We start from the raw sequence: 20182 nt of genomic DNA on the forward strand, positions 1-20182 counted from the left end.
TCCCTTGTGTCTGTGCTCTTTTAGAATACTGGTTGAGGGGTGGAGATGATGTAGTTAACTATTCCTTGCCCACGAACATTCGACCACCCATCAGAGATGATTGCAATACAGTCTGCTTTCTCTATGATTTGCTTGACCTTCACTTGAACTATGTTGAACTCTGCATCCAGCAAATGAGTAGATAAAGCATGTCTGGTTGGAGGGGTGTATGCTGGGCGAAGAACATTCAGAAATCTCTTCCAATACACAGTGCCTGTGAGCATCAGAGGTGAACCAGTTGCATTCACAGCGCGAACAAGACATTCTTCAGCATTTCTCTAACTACATTCCTTGACTGAGTCAAATAAACTTCTGATTCCGGGAGGACAATGAGCTGTTGCTATCGATAAGGAGGTCTGATTCATCATTTTCACCTCGAATAGAAGTCGAGGGACTTTTGCCAGAGGTTGCTTGTTGTGAACGCTGAGGGAACTTCATGCACCTGGCCAGATGATTCTGCATCTTTGTTGCATTCTTCACATGATTTGACACAGTATTTGCATATGTACACAGCTTTTCCTTCTGCATTAGCTGAAGTGAAATGTCTCCACACATCAGATAGTACCCATGGAATTTTCCTGTAAAGATTACGAAGAAAATTGTTTAAAAAAATAAAAAATACATTTCCATGTACAGATAAATAGTTAAGCAGTTAAATTAAACAACTCATTTCTAGGATAAATGTTTTATAATGAAACAGGTATGGAAACGGGTGAATTAACACTCCTCAGTTAACGGGCTCAAGCAAGCTGAAACCCACATGGTAGCAAAAACTACCTAGCAGAAATTGTTAACAGTTAGAAATTATTTAAACACTTTGCTGTTGGCTACTATTTACTAGTTAACAAAAAATAATGTCATATAAAATATAGTCACCCCACCCAGTATTGTAATCAAAACTTACCAGAAAGCATGTAGTCCTTGGCTCAGACAGTGTAGTAGTGTGGGCTCAATAACATCTCATTAGTGTGCAAGATCTTGAGAATCAGCTGTACATGTGATGGAAGAGTGCACTGCACATGTGATAGAAGAATGCACTGTGCATGTGATAGAAGAATGCACTGCACATGTGATAGAAGAATGCACTGTGCATGCAGAGGGTTGCAATTCCATTGAATTGGGGATAGTTAAACCAAAATATGCCACAAGACCTAGAATTGCCTTATGTGTCACACCATGACCTTAGAGAGCCATTTTATTTCTCTATTTGGTTAGGTCAGGGTGTGATTTGGGGTGGGCATTCTATGTTGTTAGTTTCCATGTTTTGGCCGGGTATGGTTCTCAATCAGGGACAGCTGTCTATCATTGTCTCTGATTGGGAATCATACTTAGGAAGCCTTTTTCCTTTTGGTAGTTGTGGGTAGTTGTCTTCGTTTGTGCATGTGTAGCCTTACGGAGCTTCACGTTCCTTTTTGTTGTATTATTGTTTTGTTGGCGACATTTGCAAAATAAAGAAAAATGTACGCTCACCACGCTGCACCTTGGTCCATTCCATATGACGATCGGGACATTATGTGTATCCCACAAAAAGGTTCTCTGTTATAAGCTAACATTTTTTGATGAATTTAAGCAAATTTACCAGAATTCCCGGGCTTAACTTCCCATAGAAAATTTCCGGGGAAATTCCGGAAATTTACTGGAAGGTTTCAGACCTTGCAAACCTAAATACATTAAACAACAATACAAATATAACACACTATATAACACACTACATGAAACAACACAACAACACACTGGATCAGCGGATAGGTGACCTCTGAACCTGAGATTGCCACATGATTTGCCGCTTGGCCAATCAATAGGTCAACATTTAAAAAAAAAAATACATATTTGGCAACGGGGAGGAATCAAAAGGTTAATATTGAGTTTGATGAAATGTCATTATTGTTTAGGCTAGTGATCATGCAGACTCAAGGTGATACTGGTGTGGACACTCTCCCTGGTCCAAGATCCCTTCATGAAGACTTCTTTACATCCTTCATTAGCCTGCTATATTCGTTTTGTTTTTAAAGTTTCATTTCCTGTTCTACGATGTACACAATACAGCTTTTAACTCAACTCAAAAGAGACTATTGAATGGGGCTAGACTGGCTGCTACCGCATTCCCTCCCCACACCTGCAGAGAGAGAGAGAGGGCAGGCTGCTACTGCATTCCCTCCCCATGCCTGCTGAGAGAGAGAGAGAGAGAGGGCAGGCTGCTACTGCATTCCCTCCCCATGCCTGCTGAGAGAGAGAGGGAGAGAGGGCAGGCTGCTACTGCATTCCCTCCCCATGCCTGCTGAGAGAGAGAGAGGGCAGGCTGCTACTGCATTCCCTCCCCACACCTGCAGAGTGAGAGAGTGAGAGAGAGAGCAGGCTGCTACTGCATTCCCTCCCCACACCTGCAGAGAGAGAGAGAGAGAGGGGGCAGGCTGCTACTGCATTCCCTCCCCATGCCTGCTGAGAGAGAGAGAGAGAGAGAGAGAGAGAGAGAGAGAGAGAGAGAGAGAGAGAGAGAGAGAGAGAGAGAGAGAGAGAGAGAGAGAGAGAAAGAGGACGGCAGGCTGCTACTGCATTCCCTCCCCACACCTACAGAGAGAGAGGGCAGGCTGCTACTGCATTCCCTCCCCATGCCTGCTGAGAGAGAGAGGGAGAGAGGGCAGGCTGCTACTGCATTCCCTCCCCATGCCTGCTGAGAGAGAGAGGGAGAGAGGGCAGGCTGCTACTGCATTCCCTCCCCATGCCTGCTGAGAGAGAGAGGGAGAGAGGGCAGGCTGCTACTGCATTCCCTCCCCATGCCTGCTGAGAGAGAGAGGGAGAGAGGGCAGGCTGCTGAGAGAGAGAGGGAAGGCTGCATTCCCTCCCCATGCCTGCTGAGAGAGAGAGAGAGAGCCTGCTGAGAGAGAGAGAGAGAGAGAGAGAGAGAGAGAGAGAGAGAGAGAGAGAGAGAGAGAGAGAGAGAGAGAGAGAGAGAGAGAGAGAGAGAGAGAGAGAGAGAGAGACAGAGAGAGACAGAGAGAGAGAGAGAGAGAGAGAGAGAGAGAGAGAGAGAGAGAGAGAGAGAGAGAGAGAGAGAGAGAGAGAGAGAGAGAGAGAGAGAGAGAGAGAGAGAGAGAGAGAGAGAGAGAGAGAGAGAGAGAGAGAGAGAGAGAGAGAGAGAGAGAGAGAGAGAGAGAGAGAGAGAGAGAGAGAGAGAGAGAGAGAGAGAGAGAGAAGGCTGCTACTGCATTCCCTCCCCATGCCTGCTGAGAGAGAGAAAGAGAGAGGGCAGGCTGCTACTGCATTCCCTCCCCATGCCTGCTGAGAGAGAGAAAGAGGAGGTCCTTCTGTAGCTCAGTTGGTAGAGTTGGTAGAGCATGGCGCTTGTAACGCCAGGGTAGTGGGTTCGATCCCCGGGACCACCCATACATAGAATGTATGCACACATGACTGTAAGTCGCTTTGGATAAAAGCGTCTGCTAAATGGCATATATTATTTATATATTTCATATATTTAGGAGGGCAGGCTGCTACTGCATTCCCTCCCCATGCCTGCTGAAAGAGAGAAAGAGGAGGACAGGCTGCTACTGCATTCCCTCCCCATGCCTGCTGAGAGAAAGAAAGAGAGAGGGCAGGCTGCTACTGCATTCCCTCCCCATGCCTGCTGAGAGAGAGAGAACTTCTGTGAGTGTAATGTTTACTATTCATTTGTATTATTTATTTGACTTTTGTTTATCATCGACTTCACTTGCTTTTGCAATGTTAACATTGTTTACCATGCCAATAAAACCCTTAAATTGAAATTGATTTGAGAGAGAGAGAGAGGGAGAAGGCAGGCTGCCTCTCCACACCTGCAGAGAGAGAGGGGGGAGGGAACTCCAGGAGTCACCAGGTAGAGGTCAGGGTAGGTGGGACAGAAGCTGTGTCCCAAATGGCACCCTTTTTCTTATGTGGCATACATCCTGTGTAGGACTCTGGTCAGAAGTACCGCACTATATAGGGAATAAGGTGCCATTTACACAGGCAGCACAATTCTGATATTTTTTTTAATTAATTGGTCTTTTGACCAATCAGATCAGCTTTTTTGCCAATAATTGGGCAAAACATCAGAATTTGTCTGCCTGTGTCAATATAGCCTATGGGACACAGCCAGAGAGGGGGAAGGCTGGCTGTTGTTGACTCCAGCGCACTGCGTCATGTCCATCCTCAAAGATGGAGCACCACTACACTACGTAACAAGGTAACCTTCATAGCAGGAAGCTGATGTCTCCAGAATTGATTATGGGAACGCAGTACTTGGGGGCCTGCCTGCAAATTCAATTCATAAACTAGATGGCGCCGATGGAAAAGGGCGACATCTTACGAGTTTCAACCCGACTTTGCTATTTAGTGACTTTTTCCATGTTTATCCTTACTTTTTTGTACAGAAAGTTAAAACTTCTTAGGGCTAGGGTCCTTTTTTCTCCACTTCCTGTCTGAATGACGTGCCCAAATTAAACTGCCTGTTGCTCAGGCCCTGAAGCCAGGATATGCAATTTGTAAGTCGCTCTGGATAAGAGCGTCTGCGAAATGACTTAAATGTAAATGTAAATATGCATATCATTGATACCATTCGAAGGAAAACACTTTGAAGTTTGTAGAAATGTTAAAATAATGTAGGAGACTATAACACAATATATATGGTAGAAGAAAATACTAAGTTTAACCAATCGGAATTAACTTTTTTTTTTTGAGAGCAGCAGTTTATGTTCAAGGTTCCAGACTTGTAACTTCCAAAACTAATAAGATATATGAGTTTTAGTACAAGGACACAGTCTTGGAAATTTGTGTTTGGGCGCACGATGAAGACAAGACGCACATGCTAATATCAGTTTCCCATATGAACATACTTCTTTCCGTAAGAAATATTATAGTTTGATTACATTTTAGGGTATCTGAGGAGTCAAGAGAAATGTATTTGGACTTGTTTTAACAAAGTTTAGCGGTAGATTTTCCTTTCTCTGCAAATTGAACGAGTGGATTACTCAAATCGATGGCGCCAACTAAACAGACTTTTTGGGATATAAAGAAGGATTTTATCTAACAAAATGACACTACATGTTATAGCTGGGACCGTTTTGGATGACAAATTAGAGGAAGATTTTTAAAAAGTAAGTGAATATTTAATCGCTATTTGTGAATGTATGAAACCTGTGCCGGTGGAAAAATATTTTGATGTGGGGAGCCGTCCTCAAACAATCACATGGCATGTTTTCACTCTAATGGCTACTGCAAATAGTGCAGTGCAGTTAGATTAACAATCATTTAAGCTTTCAACCGATATAAAGACACTTGTATGTATCTAAATGTTTAATATCCATAATTTGAATGATTATTTATTTGAAGTTGTCCCGCTAACGGGACGCCTAGCCCTATTTAATACCTGACGGCCAAGGCAGTTACTAACCTCGATTTCGACTTCAAGTCCGACTTAGACTAAACAGTTCCCTTGTTCATACACCATTTGTTCCACTTCACCAAAACGCTGCAGACGAGCCGGCATCCTTGTGTCACTGAGACAAAGAGAATATCCTCCCGTCCTACTGGCAATGTCCAGTCACTCGAGAATAAGATGGTTGGGATTCGTTCAAGAGTCTCCTATCAGAGAGAGTTGAAAAGTGATATGCCTTGCAGAGACGTGGCTGGATGACTCAGTGAACTCAGTGGTTTCTCCATGTAGCAGCACAATCGGACGAAGGCAGCCTCGAGCAAGTCCAAGGGGGAGGGGTGTGCCTCTTCATAAACAACAACTGGTGTGCTGCGTTCAGTGTGAAGGAAATCTCTAGCTTTTTATTCCCTGATATAGAACACCTCATGGTAAACTGCAGAACCTTTAATCTACCTGATATAGAACACCTCATGATAAGCTACAGACACTTATCTACCAAGAGAGTAATGATCACAACTGTCTCCATTCCTCCACAAGCCAACACCACTTTGGCACTCAAGGAACTATATGAGGCCATAAACAAAGAAACCCCTCACCCAGAGCCAGTGTTTCTGGTGGGTAGAGACTAACATGGGGAGAATTAAAACCGTTCTCTCACTTTTATCAACATGTCTCCTGCCCTAAAACTGTAGACCACTTTTAATCTATCCACAGAAATGCATACAAGGTTCCCCCTCGTCCTCCCTTCTGCAAATTTGACCATGACTCTATTCTCTTTCTTCCTGTTTATGAACTAAAACGCAAACAGGAAGTACCAGTGACGTGTTCAATACTCCAAAGCTAGTCGTATGTGTCAGGGCTTGCAGACGATAACGGATTACAAAGGGAAACCCAGCTGTGAGATGTCCAGTGATGCAGAATTCCCAAATGCCTTTTATGGTCGCTTCGAGGAATACAACACTGAGTCTTGCGTGAAAGCCCCTGTTGTTCCGGATGACTGTGTGATCTCACTCTCCGTGGTTGATGTGTGTAAAACTTTAAAACAGGTTAGCACTCACAAGCCCGCCATTTAAAATACGAGGGTGCGTTCTCAAAGCATGCGCAGACCATCTTAAAAGTGTCTTCAATTACATTTTCAATCTCTCCTTATCTGTAATCCCAATATGTTTCAAGCTGACCACCATTGTTCCTGTTCCCAAGAACTCCAAGGTAACCTGCCTAAATGACGATTGCCCTTTAGCACTTGAATCTGTCATTATGAAATGCTTTGACCATCACACCGTCATTTCCGGTCACAACTTGTAGACTTGTTTACGTGCTGCTGTGCAGTTTGTTGCTAACGTTTCTTTGCTACCTGTCAACTTTACGGTTTTTACTTTTTAATTACCGTTTTATATTTTTATTTTTCCATATCGTTCAACTTTTTTCATTAAACGTTAGAACCCCGGACGCTTTATCTGGACATGGTTCTACACGACCTCCACCAGCCGAAGCTAAGTAGTAACATTAACACATTAACATGATGCCTTCTAACTGCAGTCGCTGTACTCATAATATACAGGAGAACGATCGCCTTATGGGCGAGGATAGCCGTGCTGCAAGCCCAGCTTCAGACGCAATCGTTAGGCAAGGGTAATTTAAGCCTGGTTCCTCTCTAGGTTTCTTCTTAGGTTCCAGCCTTTCTATGGAGTTTTTCCTAGCCACCGTGCTTCTACATCTGCATTGCTTCCTGTTTTGGGTTTTAGGCTGGGATTCTGTACAGCACTTAGTGACATCGGCTGATGTGGAGCGAGTTGAGAGCTTAAATTTCCTTGCTGTCTATATCACTAGGGACTCAACATGGGACACACACACCAACACAGTCGTGAGGCAGGCACGACAGCGCCTCTTCTCCCACAAGGCTGAAAAGATTTGGCATGGGCCTTGGATCCCAAAATGTTTTACAGCAGCACCATCGAGAGCATCTTGACTGGCTGCATCACCACTTGGTATGACAAACTCACTTCTCTCGAACACAAAGCGCTTCAGTGGGTGGTGCGGACAGCCAAGTACATTACTGGGGCCGAGCTTCCTGCCATCCAGGACCTTTAGATCAGGTGGTGTCAGAGGAAGACTCCAGCCACCCTAGCCACAGAAGGTTCATTCTCCAATCGTCCGGCAAACAGTACCGAAGGATCGGCTCTCGGACCAACAGCCCCAGAGGCAGCCACTACACCAAGCCATAATACTGTTAAATAGCTAGAAGACTGCTAAATAGTTAATGAAATGGTTCCCCTGGACTATCTTGCACTGACTCTATGCACACTATATACACACACTACACTTTTACACTCATCATATGCTGCAGCTATTCTGTTCTTTATTTTATCTATCCTGATGCCAAGTCACTTTACCCTGCCTTCATATACATATCTACCTCAAATACCTTGTACCCCTGTACATTGATCTGGTACTGGTACTCCCTGTATATAGCTGTACATTGATCTGGTACTGGTACTCCCTGTATATAGCTCCACATTGATCTGGTACTGGTACCCCCTGTATATAGCTGCACATTGATCTGGTACTGGTACTCCTTGTATATAGCTGCACATTGATCTGTTACTGGTACTCCCTGTATATAGCTCCATTCTTGTGTATTTTATTCCTCGTGTAACAATATATATTTTTTAATTATTATTATTATTTAAATCTGCATCGTTGGGAGGGGCTCGGAAGCAATGATTTCAAGGTATTTGATTGAATTTGAACAGTGCTGCAAGGATTCTTCTGACACAGACAAAGCTGTCTGCCCACATCGGCTACCTGTTCCTATTCAGTCTGTCTACAAACAGGCTCTCAAAGTGCTTGATAGGAAGCCCAATAGCCATCATCACTGTTACATCCTCAGAAAGCATGAGCTCCTGAGTTGGGAAAATCTTGTGCAATACACAGATGCAGGTCTTGTATTCAAGATCCTAAATGGCCTGGCTCCCCCTCCACTCAGTATTTTTGTTAAACAGAAAACCCAAACATATGGCAGCAGATCCATATGATCTGCCATGAGAGGTGACTATAGTTCCCTTAAGGAAAAGCACCTTTAGTAAATCCGTTTTCTCTGTGAGAGCTTCCCATGTCTGGAATACACTGCCATCAGACACACATAACTGGACCACATATCACACTTTCACAAAATGCTTGAAGACATGGCTAAAGGTCAATCAGATTTGTGAACATGGTCCCTAGCTGTGTGTTGCCGCTTTCCATGTTGTCTGTAACTTGTGAGGTGTGGAAACACTTTGTTGCTTTTATGATTTTTGTCTTGCTGCTTTTTGTTCTATGTTGCTCTGTCTGTATGCTACGTCTTGCTTGTCCTATGTTGCTCTGTCTGTATACTATGTTGCTCTGTCTGTATGCTACATCTTGCTTGTCCTATGTTGCTCTGTCTGTATACTACATCTTGCTTGTCCTATGTTGCTCTGTCTGTATACTATGTTGCTCTGTCTGTATGCTATGTCTTGCTTGTCCTATGTTGCTCTGTCTGTATGCTACGTCTTGCTTGTCCTATGTTGCTCTGTCGGTATGCTACATCTTGCTTGTCCTATGTTGCTCTGTCTGTATGCTACGTCTTGCTTGTCCTATGTTGCTCTGTCTGTATGCTACGTCTTGCTTGTCCTATGTTGCTATGTCTTGCTTGTCCTATGTTGCTCTGTCTGTATGCTACGTCTTGCTTGTCCTATGTTGCTCTGTCTGTATGCTACATCTTTCTTGTCCTATGTTGCTCTGTCTGTATGCTACGTCTTGCTTGTCCTATGTTGCTCTGTCTGTATGCTACGTCTTGCTTGTCCTATGTTGCTCTGTCTGTATGCTACGTCTTGCTTGTCCTATGTTGCTCTGTCTGTATGCTACGTCTTGCTTGTCCTATGTTGCTCTGTCTGTATGCTACGTCTTGCTTGTCCTATGTTGCTCTGTCTGTATGCTACGTCTTGCTTGTCCTATGTTGCTCTGTCTGTATGCTACGTCTTGCTTGTCCTATGTTGCTCTGTCTGTATGCTACGTCTTGCTTGTCCTATGTTGCTCTGTCTGTATGCTACGTCTTGCTTGTCCTATGTTGCTCTGTCTGTATGCTATGTCTTGCTTGTCCTATGTTGCTCTGTCTGTATGCTATGTCTTGCTTGTCCTATGTTGCTCTGTCTGTATGCTACGTCTTGCTTGTCCTACGTTGCTCTGTCTGTATGCTACATCTTGCTTGTCCTATATTGCTATTGTCTATATTGTAATTGTTTTTAATAACCTAACCAGGGACTGCGGTTGAAAATTAGCCGGCTGGCTAAAACCGGCACTTTTACTGAAACGTTGATTAATGTCCATGTCCCTGTAAAAATAAAATAAACTTCAACTCAAAGTCAAAGAATTGACTTTAAAATCATCCTCCTCATCTGCAAATCCCTAGACCGTGCCTTGTCCTCCCATGCACCATGCCTATGGAACTCCCTTCCAGATAATCTCAGGGCTATTCAGACTGTTGGGAGCTTTTAAAGCAGGCCTTAAGACTCACTTCTATCGGCCTAGCCTTCCTCATGATATGGTTACATACATTTGTTTCAATTTGGTTGACTATGTCTCTATTTTCTATTTTATTTTATGCACCTTGTGATTATTCTTGTATAATGAAAAATGCTTTACAAATGTAATAAATTATTATTAGTTTCCCCTTGGTACCGCCCCCATGCTGCACACGTCCAAAAGCCCAGTCAGCCCCTCTGTCGGAGCACCAGGCACAGACGGATAAAACAAATAACTGCGAAACCGCAAGGCCATAACACCAGAGTAGACACTTGGAACGCAGGAATCTTTAAGACATGCAATATATGTAGAAAATGTGCAGCCAGAGCCCTTAAACAACTGTTTGACTGATAAAATCGAACAAATCACACTTTTAGGCCTTTGTCATACCAGCAACATTTCAAGCTTTAAAAAAACATAGCCTAGAACCAACCAATAAACATTAGAGTCTTACTCAGACCAGAGTCACCTGGGTCATTAACATAATTATTTATATTTATCATTTATTTAACTAGGCAAATCAGTTAAGAACCAATTGTTATTTACAATGACGGCCTACCCCGGCCAAACCCTAACGACGCTGGGCCAATTGTGCACCGCCCTATGGGACTGGAATTGCACCAGGGTCTGTAGTGACACCTCTAGCATTGAGATGCAGTGCCCTAGACCGCTGCACCACTTCCGGGAGTGAAACAGAGGGATAGAGACCTGGCTGATGCTATCTCTAAAAAGAGAGAGAGAAACCTTGCATAACAAAGCCATCACCTGTAGAGAAATTAACCTGGAGAAGAACCCCCCAAGCAAGCTGGTCCTGGGGCTCTGTTTACAGACGCCACAGAGCCCCAGAACAGCAACACAATTAGACCCAAACAAAACATGAGAAAACAAAAATAGAATTATTTGACACATTGGAAAGAATTTACAAAACAACAGAGCAAACTACAATGCTATTTGGCCCGAAACAGAGAGTACACATTGGCAGAATACCTGACCACTGTGACTGACCCAAAACGGAGGAAATCTTTGACTATGTACAGCCTTGCTATTGAGAAAGGCACAAAATGAGGTGGAAACTTAGCTGCACTTCCTAACCTCCTGCCAAATGTATGACCATATTGCCAATAAAGCAAATAAAAACAGTGGTGTGAAAGAGAAAGAGAGACAGAGTGGTGTGGGTAGAGTGATTAGGTGATTGATTAAAGATAGCGCTGGAGGAGGAGGAGAATAACAAGACAAGAAGAGGAGCTCCAGGTCACAATGAGAGGGAAAGGTCAAGCAACAGAGATAGAGCAAAGTAATTAGGTTAAGTATCTATAATCCCCTCAGCTTGTTAAAGCACCACAGTATCCATTCACAAAAACATACATCCAGCTATAGATATACCCCTCTCAATCTCAAACAGTGCCTTCAGAAAGTATTCATACCCCTTGACTTTTTCCACATTTTGTTGTGTTACAGCCTGAATTTAAGAAGGGTTTTGTGTCATTGGCCTACACACAATACCCCATAATGTCAAAGTGGAATTATGTTTAAAGACATTTTTACAAATGAATTCAAATTGAAAAGCTGAAATGTCTTGAGTCAAAAAGTGTTCGACCCCTTTGTTATGGCAAGCCTAACATGCTGACCACACCGCCCCCGTTGCATGCGCGAGCATTGCAAAAATAAATATACAGATACAGGTTAGTCAATAATTTCATCGAAATTGCTCACACCCATCAACAAGCGTCTGCGTAGCCAGGCTCTAAAATAGAACTTGGTTCCATTTTTGACTGCAAGTCCCACCTGTACCATCTCCTCATTGGTTTTTAGGAGCATATACCCACGTGGGTGACTGAATGATGATCTGAGGTCCACACTCCAGTCAAAGTTGGTTGCCAACCGCCAGATAAAGTCCACAGAAGAAGAAGACTGGAGGAGAGATTACTAGAAACTAAGGTTTCCACTTTTATCTGTGGATTAGTTGTTTGAGTAGAGAACACACGATTTTGTGACACAAAATGGGTAAAAATTCTACAAAGATCCAGAAAAAAGGGGCCGTGTTCATTTTAGGTAAAATAATAACCCAATGTTTATATCCCAGGACAAATTAGCTAGCAACAGTAAGCTAGCTAGCTAAATGTCCATGGATGTTTCTTCTGTTTCGACCTGTCACAAAATGAATATAATTGATTCAGAGTTCGTTTTGATATTTTAACCCGCGTGTCCTGATCACATGTGGTGTGGATGGACAAAAACAACATGCGGACGCATGCGTGGGATACTTCATGGATACTTCAGAATTTTGGCAATGAGGCCCATTAGGACCCCCGAGTGGCGCAGCAATTTGAGGCACTGCATCTCAGTGCTAGAGGCATCACTACAGACCCTGGTTCAATTCCAAGCTGCATCACAACTGGCTGTGATTGGGAGTCCCATAGGGCAGCTCACAATTGGTCCGGGTTTGGCCAGGGTAGGCTGTCATTGTAAATAAGATTTTGTTCTTAACTGACTTGCCTAGTTAAATAAAAATAAAGCCCAGTCAGATGAACTTGTGGATATAATTTTTATGTCTCTGTGTCCATTATGAAGGAAGTACTAGTGTTAGCACAATGACTGAAAGTCTATGGGTATCTGCGAGCATGCAATGACTGGAAGTCTATGGGTATCTGCAGATATCCATAGACTTCCAGTCATTGCGCTAAAGCTAACTTGCTAATATTGTACAATCCAGGTGTGCGAAGCTCTTAGAGACTTACCCGGAAAGACTCACAGCTGTAATCGCTGGGTGAATTCAAGAGGTATGAATACTTTCTGAAGGCCCTGTACCTGGACACTTACATGTGTGTCCTGTATAGTGTATGTTTTTGTGTAACTGGCATGTACACAGACGCAGAGGCTACACTCATAAATGACATATTAGTGTACTCAAGGAATAACATACTGTAACACACACTGAGATGTAAAGCATGACATGTAATGGAGTTAACAAGGAAACATGTTTGCATTTAAGAATTACTGATTTGATTTGTATGCCTACAAAAGTCTGTCTATTTACAGGGGTTTTTATGTTATTAACCTATACCTTTATCCAAACCCTCACAGTGAGAGATAATGGATATTTACTACCTGTGAGATGGCTGAGTATTAGCATATAATATGGATGAATCAATTTCATATAGCCTGCATAACATTTGCCGATGTTTTTTAGGCTGTTGCTTTATCAGTATAATGTTTTACTTGCACCATGAAAATACTAGGTACTGGGCAGAATCTGGGGCAGCTGAGCAGGGACCTGGTTGGTTGTGTAGAGGGGAAATGAGGACAGGTTGTGTAGGAGTGCAGTTAGAATACAGTAACCTCACTGTGTGTGTGGTGCAGCGGTTACCTGTGTTAATATGGAGTAAAAAATAAAAATAGCTAGACGGGTGCAGAGTCCACTGCAGACAGAGCGAGACAGAGAGACAGAGACAGAGACAGAGACATAGAGAGAGAGAACATAAACCAGTCTAGACTCGCCATGCTGTTAAATGAGGCAAGGCAATGGCATCGATTCGCAAAAGCATATGCACTGATGTTGAGTGAGTGAAAACAGCATATTTAAGTGTGGGGTTATGGTGTGTTATAGCCCTATTGACTTTGATGTGACCCCTTATCTGCAGCCCCCCCTATTTCAGAAAATAAGGGAGGAACTTCACTCCACCGGGTGGAATGCCACTTGGCAAAGATAAAAGGAAACTTGTTTAGTCACCTGGTTTAACCGACAGAACTACTGTGGTGACCTGAGACAGCCAGTATATTAATGTAATGTTCTGTTTATCTCATTCAAACCAAATGGCACCATGTTCCCTATGTAGAGTTACTTTTGACCTGGCCCAAGTAGTGCACTACATAGGAAATAGGGTGTCATTTGGGACGTAGTAGGCATAGTGTATTGGATGAGGTCTGATAACAGGTTATGATTGGAATAAGAAAAGCTCCAAGGCCAGCACTATAAGGAACAACTTCTCCTACTAATCCCCCAGGCCAGCACCATCTAGTCCCCCAGGCCAGCACCATCTAGTCCCCCAGGCCAGCACCATCTAATCCCCCAGGCCAGCACCATCTAGGCCCCCAGGCCAGCACCATCTAGGCCCCCAGGCCAGCACCACCTAGGCCCCCAGGCCAGCACCACCTAGGCCCCCAGGCCAGCACCACCTAGTTCCCCAGGCCAGCACCACCTAGTTCCCCAGGCCAGCACCATCTAGTCCCCCAGGCCAGGTACATCTAGCCCCCAAGGCCAGCACTATAAGGAACAACTTATCCTACTAGTCCCCCAGGCCAGCACCATCTAGTCCCCCAGGCCGGGAACATCTAGCCCCCCAGGCCAGCACCATCTAGTCTCCGAGGACAGGGACATCTAGTCCCACATGCCAGGAACATCTAGTCCCCCAGGGCGGAAACATCTAGCCCCCCCAGGCCGGGAACATCTAGTCTCTAGTCTCCCAGGCCAGGAACCATCTAGTCCCCCAGGCTGGAACCATCTAGTCCCTCAGGCCGGAACCATCTAGTCCCTCAGGCCGGAACCATCTAGTCCCTCAGGCCGGAACCATCTAGTCCCCCAGGCCGGAAACCATCTAGTCCCCCAGGCCGGAAACCATCTAGTCCCCCAGGCCAGAACCATCTAGTCCCCCAGACCGGAACCATCTAGTCTCCCAGGCCGGAACCATCTAGTCCCCCAGGCCACATTATCATTCCAAAAAGTGTTCAAATAGGCATAGTGATTTGCAATTCGATAGACATATAAATTATGTAGTTCTTCAAAAGAGTGACATGCACTTGGATGGAGTGGCATTACAGGTCAAGAAGTGGCGTGTTGTTGTTGGCACAATCGACAAATAGTGTGTAACTGCAACCCGCAAATCGACCTGCATGTGGGCATAACGCCCCTTCGAGCAACCCATTGGTTCCTGCATGAACTACCCCCCTCTAGTACGCCATCTTCATGCTTGTGTGACAATTCTGAATGTGGGTCAAAAGGGAAATAAAAGTGTAATCGGAGTTTGTTTCATCCCAGTCTGCTGGGAGGTGACACCGGTAGACAGTGTACGTCACTCCCGCCTGCCCTCACCATCGTTAACAGACCTGCGGGAAAACAATGCCCGATAGGCGAGGGCAAAGAACACGGTCTACCAGTCGCTCCTGCCTCCCACTAGTACAGCAGGCGGAAGGGACACCTTGTGCTAGCTAACTTGCTAGTTAGCGAACCTGTGTGCTAGCTTGCTAGTTAGCGACACCGTGTGCTTGCTAGTTAGTTAGCTAGCACATGGTGTCGCACCTGCCTCTCGCCTGCTGTGTACCGGAGTCCTCCTTAAGACTAGTTGGCTAAGTTAGCACACAGTGTTCTTCGCTCTTGCGTGCCGAACACCTGCCCTCACTGTTGTTAACAGAACTGTGGGAAAACAGTGTCCGACAGGCAGGGGCAAAAGCCACTAGCTATAGCTAGCTACCATTTTCGCCCCAGCCTCTTCTTCTACTGTGGGATTTATCGGCAGTTGGTATCCAACGTTATGGTGCATTACCGCTATCTACTGTACTTAAGTGCCCCTGCCCATGTACTGGAGTCATATAGTTTAAAAATGGACCAACAGACATATTAAGAGGGGTTCCTGCAGATGCAGGAACGCCCCAAATTACAGGCTGCAGTTGCACCCTTATCCTAATGGAGTCTAACTCCACATAGCTTGTTGGCCAAAGCCTATGGGGAAATTGTTTTTTTTTATAAACACCGAAAATAAGGTCTGTGGTAAACACAGGATTAGCAGAGTTTATACAGAAAAAAACTTTGTCACCAAAACTTCTGTTAACCTCAGCCCTTATTTCGGCGTTTATCCCAAAACCCCATTCTTTCTCCATTAATTTTCCCCATAGGAATGGCTTAACGACCTGAACGAACCAGATGTTACTAATTTCCATTTAAACTGGTGAGCTCTTCAACATTTCCGCATTAGAAATGGTTGTGAGATTTGCTTCCTGTATTGCCGACGCCACAGAATCGATAACTGTGGCATACTGTGTCTTGAAGAGCGACAGCCCTGAAAATGATTCTGTTGGTTGCCTAAATGCATCACCATATGGACTAGGCCTAAAATAATGTCAGACGTGAAATGTTATGACATCATCACTCTGTATTCTATGCGTAACCTCGCCTACTATTGCTATTGTAAACTACCCAACAACAGGCAAAGAGACAGTTTATTCAAATGTTGGCTATCCATGTGATACATATTTACTAACTTCCAATAGATGTGTTGTTACAAGCTTATTTACACGAACCAACATGCGCAATTAGTAAGGCAAAGACGCCAGGTGAAAGTCAACTGCGACAGCAGTCAAGCATTAGTGTTCTTACCTGTGCACGCTCGGTAGGTCTGAGAAATAGCCTAATCCTGTCTTCAACACGTTGTCTTCTTACAGCATGCTAAATAAATGTTCATGTCACGATACGATAATTATTTTACCAATTCTGAATACGCCATACTTAGAAGGAATGTTAATAGTGCTGGAAAAATCGAATCACTTACATTTATTATAACAGTTTTAAAAAACGATACGTCGTGCATTTATCCCAAAATATTATGCGGGGAAACAAAACGATGAAGCGGCGTGAAGTGAAATGTCGCAACTTGGTAGCTGGCTAAATAAAAAGCAGAGACAAGCTAGACCAGAGGAGGGCGAGGTAAAAATCGAGGGAGGGCAAAAGCAGAAGGGAGGAGTTCAGGAGAAAAGTGTTGTTTGGTATTACGCATTGCTGAAGAGCCGTGCATTGCCTCCATTTTAGGGGAATCCCATTAGGCTGTGTTATCCGCGGCAAGAGGGCGGTAACTGGATGGGTCACTTCAGGTTCTGTCTCTACCCTTTATATTTTGGTAAACCTACTTTACCGAATGTCATGGTCCACAATCTCAGGTATACAGCTTCATGTCCTAAATGGTATTAGAGGGTAGCCACCGTCATGACAGCCTCTATTACAGATCACAATATTCTTTCATTTATGATAATGACTCACCTGTAAAAACGTGTCAGACACAACTAGGGACAAACCTACCTGTAAATCTAGTACTTATGTATGCTGCAGGTAGAGGAACACTGTGGATCGCTGGTGTGCTGTTATTGTAGCATGTGCAACATTCAGATTTCTATCCAATCACCCCTATGCACAATTCTAAAGTAATACACACAAAGTATCATTTACACAGAAAAGGGATGATCACTTAGACTAGACCAAATTCACCAGAAAACTAGATGACATTTTCAGTGGAGACAGTTGTGGTGACACAGATTTGGCACCACCTGCTGGAGCAACAGAGAGAGGGGGACGAAGGGACAGCACTGGATTATAATGACCTGGCTTGGCAACGGCACATTTGTACCAACCAGAGACAGGTGTGTAGGCTTCAAGTGAAATTGAAGCGGGGAACAAAACGGGCTTGGGCACAGTCCTCAGCGACGTATGTGTCCTGTCCACTGAGGCCAATGTCGTTTCCCTGGGACCCGATGGCATTGCTGCCCGAGTTGGAGGCCAATGATCCTAGGTGCAACAGTTGGCAATCGGAGCTAGGACAAAGGTACTGAAGCACAATAACGCCAAAGAGCAAGATTATCACCAGGGCAATCAAGAGCCGGTGGTGGTTGGTGGACCTTTCATCCATCTTCCCGAGAGAAACTAAACCACATTACTCAAGCAGTCTGACCCACTGGGCCCTGCCTCGGTTGGAGGCAAACACTGCTTTCTAGCTTTATTGCTTTCCCTTCGTTAACTTAACTTACTAATGGCTGGCTAGCGGAACAAGTAGCCAGGCTAAACTAGCCACACAACATTCGCATACAGAGAGGGCTTTTGATGTTTCACGAAATAATTATGTTACAGACGTGATAACATTTACCTCTCACAGAAGTCTGCTTGTATGTCACGAAAGCATTACAGATTTTGTGTTTACCACCAAGAATTAGGTGCTTATAGCCCCCTTCCATCACCATGTTCCCGATCCCTAAATTTTCTTCCCAGAATCCCCTGCGTTGACTGGGGCTCGTGAAATGACGGCATTTACATACATGGGCGGAGATTCTCTGATGTGAGCCAATCAATGACTGTATATATTGGCCAATCCATAAAGATGTATCTGTACCATGCTGCCCAGATTTGATATTGTGATTTTATTACTTTGTATATGCATACAACACCCGCATGTCAAAGTTTCTAGAACTATACAGAGGAGTCATCTTAACTCCTAGATAGATAGCGCTTTCCCGTGATCCTCGATGTACCGCCGAAATAGCTCAGTTGGGAGAGCGTTAGACTGAAGATCTAAAGGTCCCTGGTTCGATCCCGGGTTTCGGCAGGTTTATACATTTTGAATTTGAAGACTGCAGTGCTCGCATACCATTGGGATATTCTATGTGCCACGGATTCAGAACCAAATACTAAAACAAAATATTTGATAGTCAACGTGTTTCCTTTTTCTATACAATGAAGGCCTACTGATGTTGGAAGGTTACAGTAGGCACCACAGCTTTTCAGAACTTTCCAGAGGAATTATCTACTCTCTTTGTGAAGGAGTAGAGACAATACCTGTAGTCTCTAAACACAGAAAGGCATGTGCATTATTGAATACTCATAAAAAGTCTAACGGGTTTAATTTGAATCCTACAGACAAAGAACCACACACTGTGTACAAAACAATTAAGAACGCCAGCTATTCCCATGATAAAGACTGACCATGTGAATCCAGGTTAAAGCTATGATCCCATTGATGTCACTTGTTCAGGTTAAAGGATTAAGCCTTGAGACATAGATTGCGTAATGTGTGCCAGTCAGAGGGTGAATGGGCAAGATAAAATATTTTAGTGCCTTTGAACATGGTATAGGTAGGTGCCAGCCACACCAGTTTGTGTCAAGAACTGTAACACTGCTGGGTTTTTCAGGCTTAACAGTTTCCCATGTGTATGAAGAATGGTCCACAACCCAAAGGACATCCACCCAATTTGACACAACTGTGGGAAGCGTTGGAGTCAACATGGGGGGAGACACAATATCTGCATTTTTCAGAGAGCATATGCTTCTTCGTTGCAAAGGTTCATTTGTTGAAATGCATATCTTTAAAAGGTAATGTTTCATCTTTAGGGTACACTAACTAGTATTTAGAGGGTCATTATGTAAATGTCAGTAATTCAGAATATAAACCATTCAAGACCATTTAAATATCTGCAGTCTTTATTTCAACAAGACTAGGAATACACCTTTTCTTTTACAATTTAGCATCTATCTCATCTTGTGTTTCTCATAACATTTAGGAGATACTCAGAAGTAAAAACATGGATTGTTATGGCCTCTTTCAGAGACATCTAAAATGGCTGCTCATTTACATATTACTTTGTCACTCATATGAATCCCAAATGACACCCTATTCCCTATGTAGTGCACTATTCTGACCAGGGGAATAGTGTGTCCCAAACTCCTCAGTCCTCAAAGATGACGCCATGCTGTTCTTGTGGGCCGAAGACCAATGGGGTGTGCCGTCATATAGAGTGGCTTGCAAAAGTATTCACACCCCTTGGCATTTTTCCTATTTTGTTGCCTTACAACCTAGAATTAAAATGTATTTTTTGGGGGGTTGTATCATTTGATTTACACAACATGCCAACCACTTAGAAGATGCAAAATATTTTTTATCGTGAAACGAACAAGAAATAAGACAAAAAAAAAACTAGAGCATGCATAACTATTCACCCCCCCAAAGTCAATACTTTGTAGACCCACCTTTTGAAGCAATTACAGTTGGAAGTCTCTTGGGGTGTCTCTATAAGCTTGGCACATCTAGCCACTGGGATTTTTGCCCATTTTTCAAGGCAAAACTGCTCCAGCTCCTTCAAGTTGGATGGGTTCTGCTGGTGTACAGCAATCTTTAAGTCATACCACAGATTCTCAATTGGATTGAGGTCTGGGCTTTGACTAGGACATTCCAAGACATTTAAATGATTCCCCTCGAGTATTGCTTTAGCAGTAGAATTAGGGTCACTGTCCTGCTGGAAGGTGAATCTTCATCCCAATCTCAAATCTCTGGAAACAGGTTTCCCTCAAGAATTTCCCTGTATTTAGCGCCATCCATCATTCCTTCAATTCTGACCAGTTTCCCAGTCCCCACCGATGAAAAACATACCCACGGCATGCCACCACCATGCTTCACTGTGGGG

At 43.9% G+C, this 20182-nt stretch overlaps 1 protein-coding gene and 1 non-coding gene across 6 annotated transcripts in view; one reads left to right on the forward strand and one right to left on the reverse strand.

The window, feature by feature from the left end:
• The window catches only part of mbnl3 (muscleblind-like splicing regulator 3), a 99968-nt gene extending 83316 nt beyond the window's left edge, over positions 1 to 16652 (reverse strand). For all 5 annotated transcript variants that reach the window (XM_046324245.1, XM_046324246.1, XM_046324240.1 and 2 more), the window contains exon 1: positions 16341 to 16652. The gene's annotated coding sequence lies outside the window, so the exon portion shown is untranslated. The remainder of the gene's footprint in view (positions 1 to 16340) is intronic.
• A 1605-nt stretch (positions 16653 to 18257) lies between these two features.
• Positions 18258 to 18330, forward strand: trnaf-gaa. Its single transcript has one exon. It is a non-coding gene; the product is annotated as a tRNA-Phe (tRNA).
• The last annotated feature ends 1852 nt before the right edge of the window (positions 18331 to 20182 follow it).

The sequence above is a fragment of the Oncorhynchus gorbuscha genome, linkage group LG23 (genome assembly GCF_021184085.1).
Source record: "Oncorhynchus gorbuscha isolate QuinsamMale2020 ecotype Even-year linkage group LG23, OgorEven_v1.0, whole genome shotgun sequence".
In the NCBI taxonomy this organism is placed as follows: Eukaryota; Metazoa; Chordata; class Actinopteri; order Salmoniformes; family Salmonidae; genus Oncorhynchus; species Oncorhynchus gorbuscha.